The sequence below is a fragment of the Octodon degus genome, unplaced genomic scaffold (genome assembly GCF_000260255.1).
Source record: "Octodon degus isolate 3935 unplaced genomic scaffold, OctDeg1.0 scaffold00065, whole genome shotgun sequence".
Classification (NCBI taxonomy): Eukaryota; Metazoa; Chordata; class Mammalia; order Rodentia; family Octodontidae; genus Octodon; species Octodon degus.
The window spans coordinates 420716-441048 of record NW_004524641.1 but is presented as its reverse complement, the minus strand read 5'-3'; the positions used below and the strand labels follow the sequence as shown (position 1 = coordinate 441048).

General features: G+C 37.8%; 1 protein-coding gene across 1 annotated transcript in view; it reads right to left on the bottom strand.

Moving 5' to 3' along the window:
- Positions 1–20333, bottom strand: part of Znf385b (zinc finger protein 385B) — a 405545-nt gene that overhangs the window by 259020 nt on the left and 126192 nt on the right. The window lies entirely within an intron of this gene.

Below are 20333 nucleotides of genomic sequence, written 5' to 3'. Positions count from 1 at the left end.
GAAGTACCAACAGATACTTCGGTATGGATGAACCTCAAAAATACCGGACTAAGTGGAAAAAGTCAGGCATCAGAGATCACATTCCATGTTTATTCCATTCACATGGAAGCTTAGGATGAATCTATAAAGACAAAGAAAATTGGTGTTTCCTTAGTGCTGGAGGGTGAGGGAGGAAGGACCAGGAAAGAGGGGCTGGTTGCTAAAAGAACAAGCTATGAAAATGTCATAAAATTGACTGAAGACAGTTGCATGCATCTATGAACATACTAAAAAGCCACTGACTCATATAAATAGTAAATTATATCTCACTAAATCTGTTTTTAAAAGTTATACTGGTTCTCTTGGTCCTAAAACTACCCTGGTCAAATGTCAATGCCCTGTGAGTCACCTTGAATCTCGTTCAAGTGTCTCGCTACTTCCCCTTCTGGAAAAACACTGAGGATGAGAAAGTCTACACTTAAACTACTACCCTTTTGAAAGTGCAAGTCAAAAGCAATGTCCTAATGAAGTAGCTAGGGACAAGGAATCTTCAAATAGGAGAAGAGTGCTGCATCATTTAGTGGCACGCACACGCACAGTAGCCTGAAGGCTACTTTTTAACAAGCTGATGACTCAACAGCACTGATCATCCTAACCAGTGGATTAAGCGTGTCCTTAAGACACCCACAAAGCCAGGGTCTTCCAAATAGGTTTGGCTGCAATGAACTTTTCAAAACACTTTTACTTAACTCTAGAAAGATGCTGTTTTCTTAGCAAATTCTATGCATGTACAGCACTGGCTCCAAGGGGCAATTCCATGGACTCCCAAGTCCCTAAAACGCAGAGTACCTGGAAATAACCTATGCATATTGTTCTTCATACTCTCAAATGTCTCTAAATTACTTGTGACCTCTAATACAGTAAATGTTATAGGAATAGTTGGTGTACTATAGCTTAGTTGACAACGAGAAGAAAAAAGTGTGTATATGCTCAGTACATGCGCCCTTTTTTTCCTCAGATACTTCCTAATCATAGTTGCTTGAATCCACAGATGTGGACATTGTGGATAGAGAGGCCATCTGGACTAAGCAAATCTGATGGGACTCGAAGCATAGTATTCTCGAATTTGAACAGTTCATAAGACTCTCAGTTTGAATTGTAATACCTTAGTTCTAAGACTCTACAGGGCAATAAATCCAGCTGTGAGAAAACTAAAAGATGGAGAATAATAGTTAAGTCACAGTGCCCAAGTGTGGCATAGGCACAGGCAGAAGTATCAGAGCAAGCTCCCGAGCAACCCAAATGTGGTGCTTTAAAAAGCATACCCTTGGGATTGGGAATCCTCTAGTGAACTGAGATTAAACACCTCTTCACCTTGGACAGAAATCTGATTTTCCTCATTCTAACACTTCTTTTTTTTTTTTTTTTCTTTTTTTTGCATAACTGACTTTGTGGAATAAAAATTACACCCACTTCATCACCACCTATTCTCAAGTGTGGCTGGATGCTAAGCATTTCGGCCTCTCCGTAGTCCAATTATAGATTAGAATGTACATTTTCCACTTACACCACATTTTTAAGATGATTTTAATCACAAGAATTTATGTGCCCTTTTCCTTTTCAGTAAATTGAAACAATATTTGTACATGCATGAATTGTGCAGCTGAATTCTATAAGAAATGGAATCATAAAAAACATGCTAATCAGATAACCACTGATGTAGTGCAGATAGTTTTCAATGAATCTTCCAAAAAGGAAATGTAATTTGTTATTAGAATATAAGCTATTCTTCAATAAAACATAGCTAAGGCAATAGGTATGGTTAAAAACTAAAGTATTTCTGTCATAAAAGCTTTAAATTGGGTTTTAAAATAGCCAACATATATACAGAAGATTCTCGAAGGCAAATTATTATTTATCCAACTCTGACATCTCACAAAAGCATTTCAGCCCCTGAGAGGACAGGATGACTTAGAGTATCACATAAATTCCAGAATCATTTATTCAAATCAAAGATCCATTTTTACATCAAGGGCAACTACTTCTTCATAGGAGAACTGTGTCATATATTACCTGGAAATAAATGTTACATATTTATAACTCTGGCTGGTAAATCCCAGTCATACTATTATTATTCCATTAAGCTGGAAATATAGAGAGTTGAAGAGAGGAGCGATCATAATAAAACCTCTTTATTCTGCACATAATACCTGAAATTCAATCTAATACAACTTCCAAATAACAGAAGTTTAATGTTTATGGTCTTTATTGAATAATTTTCTCCTTCTTTGACTAAAGTGAATAAAAAGTCACTTCTAAACTTCCCAGTCAGCTAGAAACCAGCACCTTACATAAGGTCATCAAGACAAGAATAAAATTCGGGGCGCATCCTTCAGAACCCTGCTGGCCAGTGCTCAGTGTTTTTCTTCTCAGTTCCAAGGCTGGTTTATTTAAATATTTTCACTGAGTTAAAGTTGGACCAATGTTTCCCGTTAATGTCTTTTTTACTCACATATTCATGTTGGATTTGGAGTTATTTTAGGGGAAATAATATAATCAAATAAAGTGATGAGTATGCTGGGAAGTCATTTTGGTTTGGAGGAAATAACTTTTTAAACATTACATGGTTGCAAAATAAATATAGCATAAATCTACTATTTAAATAATTTTCTCCAATGCAGTGCAGTGGCATTAAGCTCATCCGCACTGCAATACAATCACCCCCATAACCTGTTTCCAGAATGTGTTCCTGTTCCCAAACTGAAACTGTCCATAGGACAATAGCCTCCCATTCCCCTTTCTCTTTAGAGAAGAGAAAATTTGAGTAATATATTTTTTGGAAAATGGGCACTAATAAATTGGAACTCTATTCAACCATAAACTTTCAGCTGAAGGACTCTATTTTATTATTTCTTTTATACCTCCAAAGCAGTGACTGGACATGGCCATTTGAGTTGACATTTCTAGCACTGGTGACACATGAGATTTCAGGCATTTCTCTGATCTTACCGAGTAGTGGTATATTTGGGGTTTTGGCTGCACAATTATTTTTCAGATCAGTGGAAATGCTATAAGCATTAAATAATAATGATTTCATTTATGAATGAATAAGTCCCTCCTTCAGCAGAAGATCCATAATATATAGCGGGGATGTTGGTATAAAATAGGTGTCGCCATTTGGTTTGCCCGTAAGACAACTATGATCTACATGAACACAAAATTTTTGTGCAATTTTCCCAAAGGTGGCTACACACACACACAAGGATGCATCTGTTCTTTTATATCCCACGTTCTCTATCAGTACAAAGGTAGCATATATTTGTTACCAGATGAATATGCAAAATGGCATGTACATACAAAAAATACAGTAATAAGCAGTAAAAGCAACTTTTACATGAACAAGGAAGAAAGTAAATGTTAATGGGAAAAAATGTAGTCTTGCACTCTGAACAAATACTTGCTGAAGGCATGCTCACGGCCCATCGATTCATGTGCCCTTGCAGGCACGTTGTCGAAACCTTTTCACCAAAGTTGCCTGCTGCATGAGTGCACCCTGCAGACACACACTAACACATCCCTTCGCAATCTCACATCTGAAATGCCACATTACTATGTCATGGCCGTCTTCTCCCTGACCTTGAGCAAAATCAGTTTTCTCCCAATGTCATATTTTATTTTAGTATTTTAGGGAATGGTCTACAGGGTATTCAGGGTCTCACTACTAGATCCGACTCCTGTTTACAGCCTCCCAAGAGCTGGGATTATAGGCACGTACAACCACGCCCAGTTTCAATTGCCATCTCTGCATGCCCCAGGGGTAGGGCTGGCACAGCAGGCCTGGGGATTGAACCCCTGGCCCCTGAGCCTGCTTGCAGGCACTTTAATCTGCTGAGCTATCTGACCAGCCCTCCAATGTCATCTTTTAATTTTCAGATTATATCTGTGCCTACAAAACACAGAGACCCCCAGCAGACAAGGCAGCATGACAGCAATGGAAGATGCCATCCGTCTTGGTGGGATGCTGAACAAATAAGCGCAGCATGGGGCGAGGGGGGAGTTGGGGAGCAGAGAGAATGGGGAATGGAGAGGATGGGGCCCGGCTTTCATGGTAATCACAAACACTACTTTAACAGGAAAGCTCGTTGGCATCCTCTGACACTGCATCATATTTACCTCATTTTTCAGAACAAACTGAAGAGGACTGCAATACCAGATTCCTTATTAATTTTTAAATGTGTTAGCACCATCAACGTAAGTTTTATAACTTATACACATTGAAAATCTCACATGCAGTTTAGACTGCACCCACTGATAAAAATAAAACAATATGCTACATTTAGCTAGGCTAAGCATTCCCTTGGAATTATTTTCTTCCTTCACTTTCATGCAATTGCTTCATAATGTGCAATTTATATGTACACTCCAGTTCCATTACATTTATAATAATAACAGCTAAGGAATATTGACAGCTTAGGAGTTGTCCTAAAGCTTCGCATTCACCTGTTTTCTTTACCGTCACAATAATTCAACAATAAGAGAATACAGACAATGATTGCCACTACTTCATACACAGTGTAAAGAAAGTAAAAGAGACATTAGATGCTTACCCAAGGTCACCCGAACATTACCCAAGGTCACTAGAGGTGCTTGATCACACACTTAATCATCAACTTTAAATGGCAACATCACTTCTGACACATTGTTTCTCCTTTCCCATTTCACTGGCTTTTAAAATGATTTTGAAGAGGTGAAAGGGGGTGCACACTGCTTGTCACGCCTGAGTTTGCTGCTTTGGGGAGACTCTTTGCTTGTACCTGGACATTTTAACACAATTACTAGTATCTCAACAACATTTTATACATATTTTATAAGCAATTTATGGCTGATTAACATAATAGGGTCATCTAACCTGTACAGTTGGTGGTCACAGTCCTGCCTAAGTGACTTCTCAGAGTTTAAAGTCACACATGGTGAGTCTCTAGAACTAGACGGCAGGCCTTCTGTCACCCTGGACAACAGATGTTTCACTTGCTTTTCTAGATACAAAGGAATCTCTTGGAAAGGAACAGGAATTACTCCAAGTGGGGTACAGAACCATCAGTCTCCTGGAGATAAATCCTCAGCACGTAAATGGGGCTGAAAAGAAGCAAAAACCAAAGAGCCCAGTTTCCTGCAAAGATAGACTTCCCATTTTCTTTTTTTTTTTAAGTGACTCTTTTTATTAGATGAATTATACCATTACATTACAAAAAGATAATATACAAATTTCTTAAAAATACATCACAGTATGCCTATTGTCACTAGTACCCACATTTTAAGATTTAAAACTTTTTGTTTTGCTCTCAAGTAATGTAATAAAATAGAAGACTTTTTGTTTGTTTGTTTTTTGGCAAGGGCGGTACTTCATTTCCATTTGTAGCCATTAATACAGCACTGAAAAATTTTCTAGTAAAGGCAATGTGACTTGCTTCTTCTCTTAATGCATTTAAATCCATCAAGATCCACTTACTGAAAGGGTCCAGGTGTAAACTAATGCAGTTAAGCAATGTGCGGAATTTCTAGTATAGCCCAGCATAGTCCAGGACATTTAAAGACAGACATTAAAACCAGAGTCTGGAATTGTTTGTGAGATGCCCTTAAAACATACTAGCTGCTGTAAGGCACAAACACACACAAGTGGCTTTCTTTAATTTAGGGAGCCCCCAAGTCAACAAAAGCAAAAACACAGAGAATTCTTCCTGAGGTGACAGTAAAACATGGTTAGGATGAGCTGAGTCTGAAAGCAGGCCAGTGAGGGTGGAAACTCTTCACTCGTGGCTGAGCTTGCTGTCGTTTGCGTGTTGATGGATGGAGAGCGCTGGGTTGCGTGAGATTTGCTGTGTTTCTCACACCCCGTCCGTATCCATAACGCAGTCACTAGCTGCTGTCCGCACTGTTGCCATCCTGGTTCCAACCAGTGTTTTCTTATCTGAAGTACAATTGTAGCTGCCTAACTAGTCCATTGCAGCCTATTCCCGACACAGTAGCCAGAAAGATTCTGGGTTTTTTGTTATTGTTGTTGTTGTTGTTATTTGTTTGTTTTGGCAGAACCAGGGATTGAACTCAGCCCTCCCCCGCCCCAAGATTCTGTTGAACAAAGGCTTCTCCTTTCACACAGGGCAAAAATAAAGGCTCTGACAATGCCACTGCCTTCTGCTCACCCCACCTATTGTGACACATGGAAATGCAGAACTCTGTCTTTGTAATTCTCTTTGGAGCAGGAGCTAGCCTCCTCAGTCCTCCTCAAACGTATCTGCCTCATTCCTGCCCCAGGGCCTTTGTGCTTAGGCAGTTCTCAGCCTGGAATGCTTTCTCCAGAAACTGCCTGACTAGCTCGCTGCTCCCTTCTCAGGGAGACAGGCTCTCCACACCACCCTCTCTTAAACAGCAATCTGATCACCAACATACAGATACTTCAAAGCCCTTTCCACACTTTATTTTTCTCCATATGCAGTTTTTAATGCAGCATGCATGTCACTTACGTACCCTATTTATTACCCATTCTTTAATTAGAATGTAAGTCTAGAAGGCTTTATTTTCTACTACTTGATCTCTAAAACAAGGTTGGGCATAGACTCAGCTCCTTCAGCCTTTGCTCAATGGAATAAATACATGAATGAAGAAATTCAAGATTATAAGAAACCATATACCATGAGATACTCATTAAAATACTTCTAATTGAAGATGAATGAGAAATGAAGAAGAAAATTAAACACATTTGCATGCATCTATTGTTTTGCTTGCAGACGAACAAGTATGGAGGGTCACGTGCAACTCTTCCCAGGGGACTAAGCAAGCATATGCCCCTCAGGGAGTTGACAGTCCAGCGGGGAAGATGCATAAACACACACTGGTAATGGGGGACAGAGAGCACCTGGCGGGGCTTCTGACTGGAGTGGCAGAGACAGAACTGGACTCAGAGTCAGGCTGAGAGGAAGCAGGCCCACGCCAGATGACAGATGACCTCTTCTGTCATTCAAGGTGACTGGCTTTAAACCTGGAGCCACTGATGAATTTTAAGCAAGAAGTTAGAACATGAGCTGATTTTTGCTTTATGAAAGCCACTCCTACAGGGATGCTCTCTATAGTGTCGTATACAGCAGCTTGCAATACAAACTGCATTGAATGCTAATGAATCAGATAATAAATCAGGACAACTCTGTATAGCAGAATATGTAAGTCTGCATTAAAGCAATGTAGGTAAGGAACAGTTCCATGACATACAGTTAGAAAACAATAAATTGTAAGACAGCACATACAATGTGGTTGTACACAATGGACAAAAACATAGCTCTACACCAGGTCTGTAAAGACAGAAAAATGATGACAATGGTAGTAGTAAACTCCAGATTGTAGGATTTGAGGGATTTTGTGCTTTTGATCACACTGTCTGCACTACCTGAATTAATTTTACAGTGAGAAAGTATAGCTATGAAAAAGGAAGCAACTCTCAGAGACTGGACTGGAGAAGAGAGCCCTGGTCAGGGACCACGGCAGCAAATCCCGGAAGCATGTGAAGAAGGAAGGGAAGGAAATGCAGATGGAGGAACAGATGACTGGCAGAATCACTGCTTAATGAATAGATGCCATGGCCCCATGGAATGTCCAAGGGAGCCAGAAGATTCTTTTAAAAAAAAGGTCATTAGGGCTGGGCAAATAACTCAGCAGATTAAAGCACCTGCAAGTGCTTATAATCTTGATTTCTTCATTCAAGATTTAATGGAGGGGCTGGGTGTTTGATCCCCTGGCCTGCTGTGCCGGCACCACCCCCAGGGCACACTGAGACAGCAATTGAGACTGGACATGGTGGCATGTGCCTGTAATCCCAGCTCTTGGGAGGCTGTAAACAGGTGGATCACTATGGGTCCGATCTAGTAGTGAGACCCTGAACACCCTGTAGACCCTTCCTTAAAGTAAAAAAATAAAATGAAATAATAAAAATAATTTATTTATTTATTTATTTGGTACAGAGTCTTACTACACAGCTCAGACTCATGGTGATCCTCCTGTCTCAGCCTCCCCAGTGCTGGGATTACAGGTGTGCACCACCATGCCCGGTTTCCATGGCCTGCACGGCGTGCCTGGGGTTCCAGGGCAGAAATGTCATGGGGTACCAGGTATCGAACACAGGTCTTTGTGCTTGCCAGGCAGACACTTAGATTGCTGAGCGATCTCCCCAGCCCCAGGAGCCAGAAGATTCTTACCCATTAGGATCTGTGGTCAGTTTGAGCTCTGGGTCAGTATCTTGGGTTGCCGTTAATATCAGGTTCACCAGCTCACCTGGCTGGAGTTTCTATAAGGACAAATCCCCTGTCACAGAAGACAATATTTTCAGGAAACTTTCTGTTCCTCTTTCCACCAGACAGGCCATGCACTGACCTTACCTTGGTTCACTTTCAGTACTTGCTGTCATCTCTTCTCTCCTGGACACTAGTTTCCACGCTGCTCAGTCCCCTTTGTCCCCTGGCCTACAGCCACCAAATTCACTTCATGCTTAAGTCTTCCTCGCTTTTGTTTCATAACTCTCATTGTGTCAGGAACAAAGCAAAGCAAAACAAAGCACTGCTACTTTCTCAACAGGGTTGAACCTACAGGCTTCCTCTAGTTCTTGTCCCCTAATGAAACCTGCATTTCTGACGATGCAGCCCCCTGGCTCCCTCACCATGCACAGGGCTCTTTTTTCCTTGGATGAGGAGCGGCTTCTTGCCTTCGTGCCCCTTAGGTCTAACTACAGACCATGGGCTTTCACTCAGTCACTGCAGTTCAAGTTAACAGGCCCGGTTACCTTCTCTCCTTCCTGGTCTTGGCTCCAAAGTGAAAGCTACCAGATTTTGCTGTATTTTCAAGGCTTTGGTTCTGGGTTCACCATATGTCTCACCACCTCCAAACCCACCAGCATGTTTTATAATTTAAATACCTATGTGGTATCCACATGATACTCTTAGGTCATTTACTGAGAAAAACAGAAGAATTTTAGAGACCCAACTTCACCCAATCTATCCATTCCCAACACCACCCCTGGAAGCTGTGTCACTATCTCCTCCTCATCTCATCATTTTATCTTTTCTTCCCTGAAGCTATGTTGTTCTTCAGAGAGAAATGAAGGAAACAGAATAGTAGGGTTCAGTAAACATCATCATGAGGGGTCAATTATTAAATATGTAAGATTTGCAAATCTATCATCACAATTATGCAACTCTGCCACTGTCACAGGAAGAGAATAGTAAATGAATGAGAACTTATGCTCTAATTAAATTTTATGTACACAAATAGGCAACAAGTTGGATTTATTCCGCAGTCTGTACATAGTTCAACAATCCTAAACACAGATCTTCCTTTGCCCTTCTCCTTCCTGTCTTTGATCCTCCTTTCAGTTTCTACCTCCCCCATTCTCTCATCAGTATCGACAGCCCCTTTGACACATGTTTTCTTTGATTAATTTGCTGAGAAAAACTCAAATCTTCGATGGGATCAACTGAGTCCCTAAATGCCAGCGGAGAACATTCCCCAACTTTCAAAATCTCACAGTAAACATTTCACATTTTCTTAATCAGTTTTTTCTTTCATATTCTCTACTAGCGCACAACAATTTCCACTTTCCTCAAGAATTCTACCCTACAACTGGCTTCCTAGTCCCATCATATTATCTTTTATCTTATTTCATAGACAGAAAAAAAGAATACATCTTAAAGCAAACTCTCTAAATGTTTTGCTCTCTCACCTACAAATGTACTGATATCCAAATCTGTATTTCTTCCCATTTTATCTTACTGCAAGATATTTTTCTGTTCCTCCCTCCTGTGTATTTCATCCCCTCTTCATCTATACTGGTTACTTTTTGTCAGCATGTCCAGGTATTTAGATCACTCAAAAAATATAAGACTGTTATGTGTGAATAAGATCTGTCTGTCTAAAATGAAGTTTTATGAAATTCTGATCTTTAGCACATGTGACGTAATCCAATAGTCTATTCTGCAACATTTCACTTTTTCCATATGTTCACCAAGCCTACCCAATTGATTTCACATTCCAATAATTGATATACACCAACTCTGCATATATGCTCAAGGAAACATTTCTAGAATTCACAGTGCAGGGCTGGGGAGATAGCTCAGCAGCATATGTGCTGCCTGGTAAGTGCAGGGTCCTGAGTTTGATCCCCAGTACTGGAAAAAAAAAATCACAATGCCAAGTCCTCATAGTGGAATAGAAGGCAGAAGTAGAATATCTTCATTAAAAATGAGAATAACTACTAGTACATGCTTATCAACATAAGAAAAATCAACTGTTAGATGCTCATCATGGGTAATACAGAACAGACAGTAACCTAAGTCACATGCATCAAATATGGACAAACAACAAAGATAAAATACTGAGCGATAAAATATTTTGGAAAAAAGTTTTCAATTAGCTATAATTGTACCTCATATATTTTGCAAAAGTGAAACTGTAGAAATTGTCTCATTACTGTTTGTTTATCAATAAAATTATGGGAAAAAAGTGAAACTGTAGCATAATTTATAAACCATTTCCATCTACATAATAATACTATTTATTTTATAGTTGCAGGCATAAATATATGCAGGGAAACACACATCCATATAAACACCAAACAATAAATTTGAAGTAGTGTTTGCCCCTATGATAAGGTCTTCAAAGCACTATTTCTATAATGGAGTACCTCTCAAATATTTGAACCAAATATATATAAGGATTTTTGAGATCTGACAAAGCTGTGTGGTGGTACACAGGAAGCTGTTACATTACCCTATTATTTTGAATACATTTAAACATTCAATGCAAATGTGCTGTATATGCGCTAGACATTTTAATTCTACTTCATTTCATTTCATTTTGAGACAGGGTCTCGCTATGTATTTCAGACTGGCCTTGAAGTACCATGTAGCCCAGGCTGGCCTTGAGCTTGGAGCAATACCCCTGCCTCAGCTTCCCCAGTGCTGGGAATACAGGTGTGCTCCACCACGCCTGGCCTAACATATGTTGCACATGGTGAATATGCATTTCCTCAAGGCTTCCTCCATGTTCCCCATTTTCTTCCTGAGTGCTCTACAATAGTTCATCTACAGTTTCATCCCTGGACAGGAATCACCAGCATCGGATGACCCTCGGCCCAGCCCAGGAGTGCTCAGTCAGAAGATCATCCACTTTAATAAGACCCTCTAGGTGATTCACATGAACATTAAAACTTGAGAAAAATTTCTGTCCTAACGCTCTCAGCAAACTCTCCTTGCCCTTTCCTAATATACCGTGTTCTCCAGAGTGAAAAATAGCATAAGTGGATTGAAGCACATGAAATCAGTTCCTTAGCCCTTTGTACCTCCCTAGCATTATTTCCGTCCCTCTCTGTCAGGCCCAGCCATAGTGGCTTGGGTCTTGGACTGCATCATCAAGCTTTCTCCTTTCACCCAGATCGCTCACTTCCTTCTTCAACCAGTTGAGTGCTGCTTAGTCTCCAATCTCAGCTAACTCTCCTTGACTCCAACTGTTACCTCTTTGCCCGATGCCATTGCTGGAATGTTCCCCTATGTGCTACCTTCAGAATACTCATCACATGATTAGTCTGTTAGTATCGCTCTTACTCATTTTGCTCCAAGCCCCGGGAGGACAACGCCCATATCTGCTTCACTTACAGAATCTCCAGTGCCTCACAAAGGGCTCAGTATGGAAAAGGTTCTAGTCAGTAGAGGTATAAATAGATGCTTTAAAAGGATGACTCTAGTTAGGGGAAGCACAGGACAGAAAGATCTCGAAGGTTACCTAAAAGGCTGGGCCATGTGTTTTCTTGCTCGGCCCTAAACCTTTACTCTGGCCTATTCATAGTGTAATGATTTTTTCTTTGTTTTGTAATTCCAGTTCCCTGATGTGCCCTACATGAGGCTAGAACATACTGCTATCTTTTCTCAACCTGGTCTCTACAACAGATATCATAAAACAGTATTCCTTGAGAAACATTTGTAATGCAAGAAAGGTGCTAAACATACAATAATAGTAAACTTAGGAAAGTTGGGATTCAAGAAAACAGCCAAGTCAGTTTACCTTGCCTTGCCAAGGGCCATGCCCAGTCATACAAATCTGGCAAGGATTAAGCCTGGAAAGTCTAAGACAAAGAAAGGAGAGCAGAATAGGGTTGAGGAGAAAGAGAGATGTTAAGCCATGTACAGTACAGATGATAAGAACACCTCACATGATTAATGTATACTGGGCACATGTGTCAATGTGGGCTATTGTAGTAATAACTCAACTCCATGACAACAATGTAAGAACACTGCTATTTCCATTATGCACATAGAGCAACTGATGCAAAGTATTCTTAAATGACTGCCCATGGATATTGGACAATGCAAACCAACATGAAAATACTACGCACAGAGGAGAAAAGGTACACACATAAACACAAACACACACATCATAGTGCTAAACTGGTAAGTTTTAAATAAGACAAAAACTAGGAGATTTATGCAAAAATAAGTTTGATAAACTGGAAAGGTAAATCTTGTTAACTCTCTGGCATTTTTAAATAATATGATTTTAAAAGTCACCTTAAATATAATTTTAGAATAAGTGATAGCAGTATCACTCAAAAGATTAAAGAAAATAATTGGAAATGCTCAGAAAACATCAATATTATAAAATGACATTGTAGAGGCGGCATTTAAGAATAATGAGAAGACCCAAGATTGCTCGCACAGCAGTGCTGAAGTATTGGTTAAGTGAGGGATAAAAGGTACAACGAAATTAACAATAAACAAATAACAAATAAAGTTAAATTCAATATGATTTAAACTTTAAATATAAAAGTAATAGTAAAAAAAATAGGTGATCATGAAGTGATTTAAGTGATCATAAAGTGGTTACATATAGCACTGAGATAGAATTGCATAAATGAAAAATATTTTGTCTTACATGAAATTGAAAAACGTCAGAATATTGATTTAAAATAAAACTATAAGATACCTTAAGAAAATAAACACAAATGACAAGTTGGAAATTTTTATTTTTACTATATCTGATAGAACAAAGGTACTATGTTAAGAGCTGTTGAAAGTCAATAAAGAATAAAAAACAAAGCCTTTAGGAGCACTAAGTATAGATAGAGGTGATTTTCCTCCCCAGCACTAGGAAAGAGCCATTTTATGCATCAAAACATTGATTGTGGCTTTTCATGGGTAATGAAACTACAGGTGGTTTTTGTTTGGTATTTTGCTTTTCAAGATTAAATACATGTTCATTTTGTAGCTAAAAAAAAGCAAAGAATCTTTATGTAATTGAGAACTTTATAATTAAGTATATAAGAAAAATAATATGTGGCATTCTTCTTTGGAGGGTGACACTCAAACCTAAGTAAGTACACTTTTTTATAAAATCATAGGTATTAAGTATTTATTTCCATCATATATATATATATCTATATATATATCTATATATATATATCTATATATATCTTTCTTTCTTCTTTCTTTCTTTCTTTCTTTCTTTCTTTGGTACAGGGTCTCACTATGCAGCCTGGACTTGTGGTGGTCCTCCTGTCTCAGCCTCCGTGTGCCAGCACACCCAGTTTCACTGACCAGCACGACATGCAGTACTGGAGATCAAACCCGGGTCCTTGTGCTTACCAGGCAGGCACTTAGACTGCTGAGCTCTCTCCTCTGAGCTATCTTGTATTTTGTTTAAGAAAAACTAATCAGTTCTGAAACCTTTATAATTTTAACTTTTGTATTTAATGCACCTAAACATTTCATCTGTGGTTTTAAGGACTCTGGTATAGAATATTTTCTCAGCATTCCACCACTTGGCTAAAACTTTTTCTATGTCTATCTCTCATCTCTGTCTTCTACTTCCTGCTTTTGTTATTTCTTTGTTTTTTTTTGGTTTGCTGCTTGGTTTTGTTTTTGCTTTTGACTGGGGACTGAACTAAGGCCTCCACACTGAGCTCCACCCCAAGTCCTTTGTAAATTTTGAGACAAGGTCTCCTTAAGTCAGCAAGTTGTCAGGCTGGGCTCAAACACAACACTTAGTGCCTCAAGACTGCTGTTCCCACATGTGTAGACAGGGGCCTCCCTCGGTGCCTGAGCACAAGGATGCCTTGTAGTTCAGGGTTCAACTGCCCTGAGTATGTCCCTTCTGGTTATGAACTCGATGCTGCAGGAGGTGGCAAGGCATTTAGTTACTCTAGATCCTTTATGTGTTTTCATGGGAGCTCATTTATTAATTTACTTCAAGACATTTGTAGTTTCCATTTATGTTCAGGATGATTCATGTACCAAATAGAGTAAGTCAGCTATGAGATTTCAGCACTTAATATTAATTTAAAAAAATCAGAAAAATTCAGAAATTTCCAAGATATTTAGCACAAAAACCATGGTCAAGACATTCAGGCCAAGAGGATGAAAAAAAAAAAAAAAAAAAAAAAAAAAGCACAGTACAACTAAATGTTTCATTATATTAAACACAAACTTAACTCTCAAAAATATTTAGAATCCTCAGTCACTATTTGTTTCCAGATGGAGGTTTTGTAGCATATGTTGTTTTTTTTTAAAGTCCAAGTTGGCCTTGATTGTTATTATTCATATATCAAAATACTTGAAAACAATTTTTTTCTCACATAACTTACTTTTGCTACTAAAATACCTGGCATAGGCATTTCCCGATAGGTAACTTCTTGAGCCAGTGATTTTCATATCTGAATAAGCAAAGTCTGCATTAATATGATTTCGTTATTCTACCAATATTTTAAGTACAAAGTGGTATTAAGTATTTCTAAAAACCAATCTTCATTAACAAAAGGTATTGTTATTTGATGTAGGAAGGCTTTATCCAAGATTTTATTCATCCACAAGCACGTTAACGCAAAAGTAATGAGTGTTTTATCTTCACTTATTTAGAATATAGTGGGTCTTAAAAGTGTTTTCCTTACTTTATGATCAAAGATAAATATATATTTCTTCCACTACAGGACAATGCTAATATCTGTACTTTGAGCTGTACATAAATGTACTACTTTTACATTTCATTACACACTAAATCATCACAGTAAACATTGAAGATTCTGAATGCCTGGCTGTTAAATGACTGTTTCTGTACATAATGTTTCTTTACAAATTGCCATTTCCATTGTGAAACTAATTGCTCATGGAATCAGACAATAACAGAAGTGAAAGATGATGTGAAGAGATTACAAATTCGCTCACACTTTGCAACTCAATGTGTTGAAATTATAGTTTTTTTCAAAAATTCTATAATCAAATTCATCTTCCTCAGGAACCTCTGCATGAACTAGGTTGTCATAAGCTGTCAGGAGCCCTGCGTGCTACTCAAGCCTAACCCACACTATGCTACCATTTCCACTGGCCTGAGTTTTCTTCTGGTACCAATGGACATCTTAGCCTAGCAGGCTCCCCTGCCTATGTCCACCCATAAGCCATGCCTCCTTTCCCACTGATTTATTCAGTTATCCATCCCGTTCCATGAGTCAACAATAATGAGAGAACAGATGAAGTATTCACGAACCTCTGCTGCCTTGAACTTGCTTTTTCTCTTCCAGCCCTCACTGCACCAGGATGAGCGAGGCAGTCTTTCTATTTCTCTTCCATTACTCAGCCATGCTAAGGATGTTTGGAGGTAGCACCTTACACAGCCTTTACCTGAGAGGCCATGACAGCAGGTAAAGCCCAAGAAGATACTGGCTTACTGATGTGAGATTCAAGAAGAAGGAATAAACAAAGCGAATAGAAAATATGCAGGCTGCTCTGTCCATTTTGTACGGCAAACAGTAGTCTGGGTTCAGACTGACTTCACATTTAGAGGACATAATAGGTTTTAATTGCTGCCAGGTTTATTTGAAAAGACACAGCAGGGAGCACAAGTCAGCATGACGATGTCAACTGCATCAGGAGAAGTCTGTATGGCCGTCCAGTAATTGTTTCCCTGATCCCATAAGACTGCGCTGCTCAGCTGCATGGTAAGCAATGAGGTCTCACAACAAGCGCAAGGTGCACACACGCAAGAGACCTCACTCGAGAAGGAACGCACATCTTAGACCTGCATGTCAGCTTCATCTCCCCCTCTCTACAAAGTGTACACTGGGCTTTCTGAGAACCCTCGGACACTCAGGCCTGTTTGTTAATTATTTCAAACCAGGAGGTGCCTTCACAGCTCACAATACTAAACATGACTGAAATGCACATTTATTTTAAGTGTGTTTCTAAGGAAACTACACTGGGGCAAGGGCAAGCCCAAGGTCATCATCATCATCATCATCATCATCATCGGCAAAATGAGTTTAGATTTGATAGCTCCTCAAGGCAACTAAAAGTATAAAAGTAAATCTTAAAACACATGGGCCTGGCTGGGGAGATAGCTTGGTGGTCTAAGCGCCAGCCTAGCAAGTGTAAGGAGCTGGGTTCAATCCCCAGTACCACACACCATGCTGGCCCAAATACCCAGGCACAGTGTGTCAACCACCGAAACCAGGCATAGTGGCACACGCCTGTAATCCCATCACTGGGGAGGCTGAGACAGGAGGATCACTACAAGTCTGCGCTGCATAGTGAGACCCTGTACCAAATAAATAAATAAATAAATAAATAAATAAAGTTTTTTAAAAAACCACAGGACAATTTCAAATAATGATGGCCAGGCCTAATTTGCGAAAAAAAAAAAAAAAATACCCTGCAATTAAAATACTGGTCAACAATAGAATATAAATTTCCAAATTGCAGTTTCAGATAATAGTATAGATACTGATTAATTTCCAACTCTAAAAATCTGATTTAAAATATATGGAATAATCACTTAAAAAGAATAAAGGTAAAATATAAATCTTTTAATTAAACATGTAGATTGCTGAAATGATACTTTAAGAAAAGACAAAGCTCACTGTATTTAAAAGTAAGCAAAAAAAAGAGAAAAAAGAAAAAAAGAAAGGAAAAGAAAGAACACAAAATAAGACAGAAGAAGGCAAATGCAAAGGTATTAGTTATCTCTAAGCATAGACTAAATCTCTAGAACAGACTCAGAACAAAAAAATATATAATAAAGTTATATGCTCTTTGTAAGAGATGCAAAGGAGAACACTAAAAAGCAAGTAACTATACTAATATCAAAGAAGACCTTACGGCAAAGATACTTTCAATACATTACAAAGGAATACACAAATGGACAATGTTATCAATGAAGAAAATGACAAAATTAGAGATGTTTTGAAGATTGAACTGATTTTTTTTTATTGAACTGATTTTTAAGGGAACATCATTAATAAATGTATAATGCAACTTGGGAAATATAAATAAAATGAAAACATTCCTAGAAAAATACCACTGAATCAAAATTAGCTGAAGGAAAAAAACAGAAAATCCTAAATTTATGTAAGAGTGATTTGTAAGGTGCTTCTTCTAAAACTTCTTCATAAAATGATAAGGATATATCCCTCGGCTCATTGTATAAGGCCAACACATGCTGGAAAGAAAACCACATGAGGCAAATAGTGATATCCCCAAAAAATAGCCTATTCTCTCTTGTGAAAAAAAGGTGAACATAATTATTATTAAGTGCCTTGACTTTAGCAATAGATCAAAAATTACAATGATGACCTGGGCCAGGGCTGCTGGTGAGTCTACGGCACATGCGATGCAGCAACTGCTTGTTATCACTGAAATCTCTGCATGGTTCACCATCACTGACCGAGGCATATTTGCCCAGAAACAACCATTGGTTTAATTATAAAATCAATTAATGTGATTTATCACAAATGCATATAAACATATATACGCCAAGCTATATGATCATTCTATTAGAAGAAAAATGTTTTTAATAAAATGTAACAATATTTATAATAAAAATTGTTAGTATTGCATAAAAATTTTCATAATATTTTATAGGATGCCTATAAAAACAACTAAATACAAAAGTATTCTTTATAAGGAATAAAAGCAACAATGTATACTGAGACCGCTGCCACTTGAATTACTGTAAGTTCTTGCCAGTGAAGTTAGACAAGCTAGTAAGACAAGATAATCCTCCCATACGTGTGCCAAATATTTAAACTATTAGAATTAAGATAATTTAGTAAGATGGACTAAGCCAAGCATAGGAGCGATTTACATTTCTATATATTAGCAATCTTCAATTAGCAAATCTACTTTATAAAAAGATACCACTTAAAAATCAAAAGACATGAAATACCTAGAAGCATATCTAAGAAAAGATATCTAGCTGTGTTGAAAGAAAATTATAATTTATACATGAAAAGGTTAAAGAAGCATAAATGTACAGAGAAATACATATGCACTTAGATTAAAATGCAACATTTGTACAAAAAGAATAAATGTCCAAGACAGATTTCATTTCTAAAAAAAATTAAAACAAGGTTCAGTGTTTAGTTCAACAAGCTATGAAGACTTCTCATAACTTTACACATATTAAGACAGTCTGGCATCAACTCCGAGACAAATCTGCCAATGGAATTGAATACAGTATGCGGAAACAAACCTGCATGTACCTGCAAACTTAACTTTTAGCACAATGAGTACCGAAGCAGTGTGAAAGAGGAACCTATTCACCAAATGGCTCTGCAACAACTGGTTATTTATGTAGAAGAAAAATGAATAGAATTAATTAATAAAATAATTTTAGGTAAATTAAATATTTATAGCTATATACTAGTGGTTGTAGAAGGTTACCAACTCAGGAGAACTGTATGACTACAGGGAAGTAGAAGTCTTCTAAAAGTGAAAACAAAAAAATTAAAAGCAATATAAACATCTTATTATATAAAAATTAAGGAATAAGTTTTCTTTTTTTTTTTTTAAGGAATAAGTTTTCATAAGACACCAAAAAGGAAGAAAACTCAAGCCACACATTATAAGAATGTATCAGCAACATAAACAATCTAAACAAATCATGTTTGTTGTATAAAATAATGGGTACAACTTCTTCTTAGAAAATGATTCTACTAAAAATTGGATATAAATAGGAATTTCACTTAAGAGGAAACACAAATGGCCAATAAACATGAAAAGATGTCCAACCTCATTAACTATCAGGAAGATGCAAATTAAATCTGCAATGACATAGCATTTCACAACAACCAGATTGTCACAATTTTGAAAAGTCAGACAGTCTCAAGTGTTGCCGAGGACAGGAAACAACAGGATGCTCAGCTGCTGCGGATCAGAGTCTGCAGCTGGGAGATACTTCATTCATTCACTCATTCATTCATTCTTTTTTCAAGTATATTGACTGACTATTCTATATACCTGGTACTATTCTAGGGATAAAGCATAAATAACACAGATTAAAATCACCATTTCAAGGGCCTGGGGAGATGGCTCAGTGGAATAAGTGCTTCCCTGACAAACACAAGGACCTGAGTTCAATCCCTGGTTCTGCCACACAAAAAAAATAAAATCACCATTTCAAGTTGAGTCATTTGCACACTAAACCCCACTTCCTGGAGGCAATATTTCCTACAGATTATAGATATATAGCCTGTACATAACATATGTAAGTACATAAATCTGTACATTTGTGCACATATAAATGTATAAAACGGGATCTGCCTCCAATAAGAAAGAAAAGTAGTAACCAAAACAGCTATCATCAGTAGAATTAGAGTACAAGACACCAAAGAGTATACAACAGCATTGAAAGTGGGTAAACAGCAGTTACAAATCAAAACGTGAATCTCAAAAATTATGTTAGAGACTGAGCATGTGACAATAGGTGAAAGCTAAACATATTTAGAGACTGGTATCTATTTCATGGTAAGTTATAGAGTAAAGCCAAGGAGTCATTATTACACAGTTCCAGAGAGAAACTACTTCTTGCTACTGCAAAAGAAGCAGGGTACATAAGGTAAGGTATGACTTTTGAAATCAATCAGATACATGAATATTTAATTTATCCATCAAAATTATGTCTGCATTTCATATGTTTTTTGAAAATATCCTACACATTATAAATATTCTACACCTGTAACATGCTTATTTGGCTATCTCTTTGCTTGCTTACCAACTAGAACTAAAGCAATGAAGTAGTAAAATCAAGTACTAATAAAAGTTTCTGTTCATATGCCACATAAAAACTAGAATATCCAAGGATTACTAATAACTCTTGTTTGAGTGAAAATTGAAATAAGCAACTCAAATGATTGCAAAACTGAATGAAGTATCTATGACAACAGTTAACAAGAACAATATCTACACTATCAAAGGACACTGCATGGCATGCAAGGTTCAGTTGAACTGGTTTTCAAAAACAGATTTTAGATATGTAAATTCTTCCAGAGGCATGCCTGT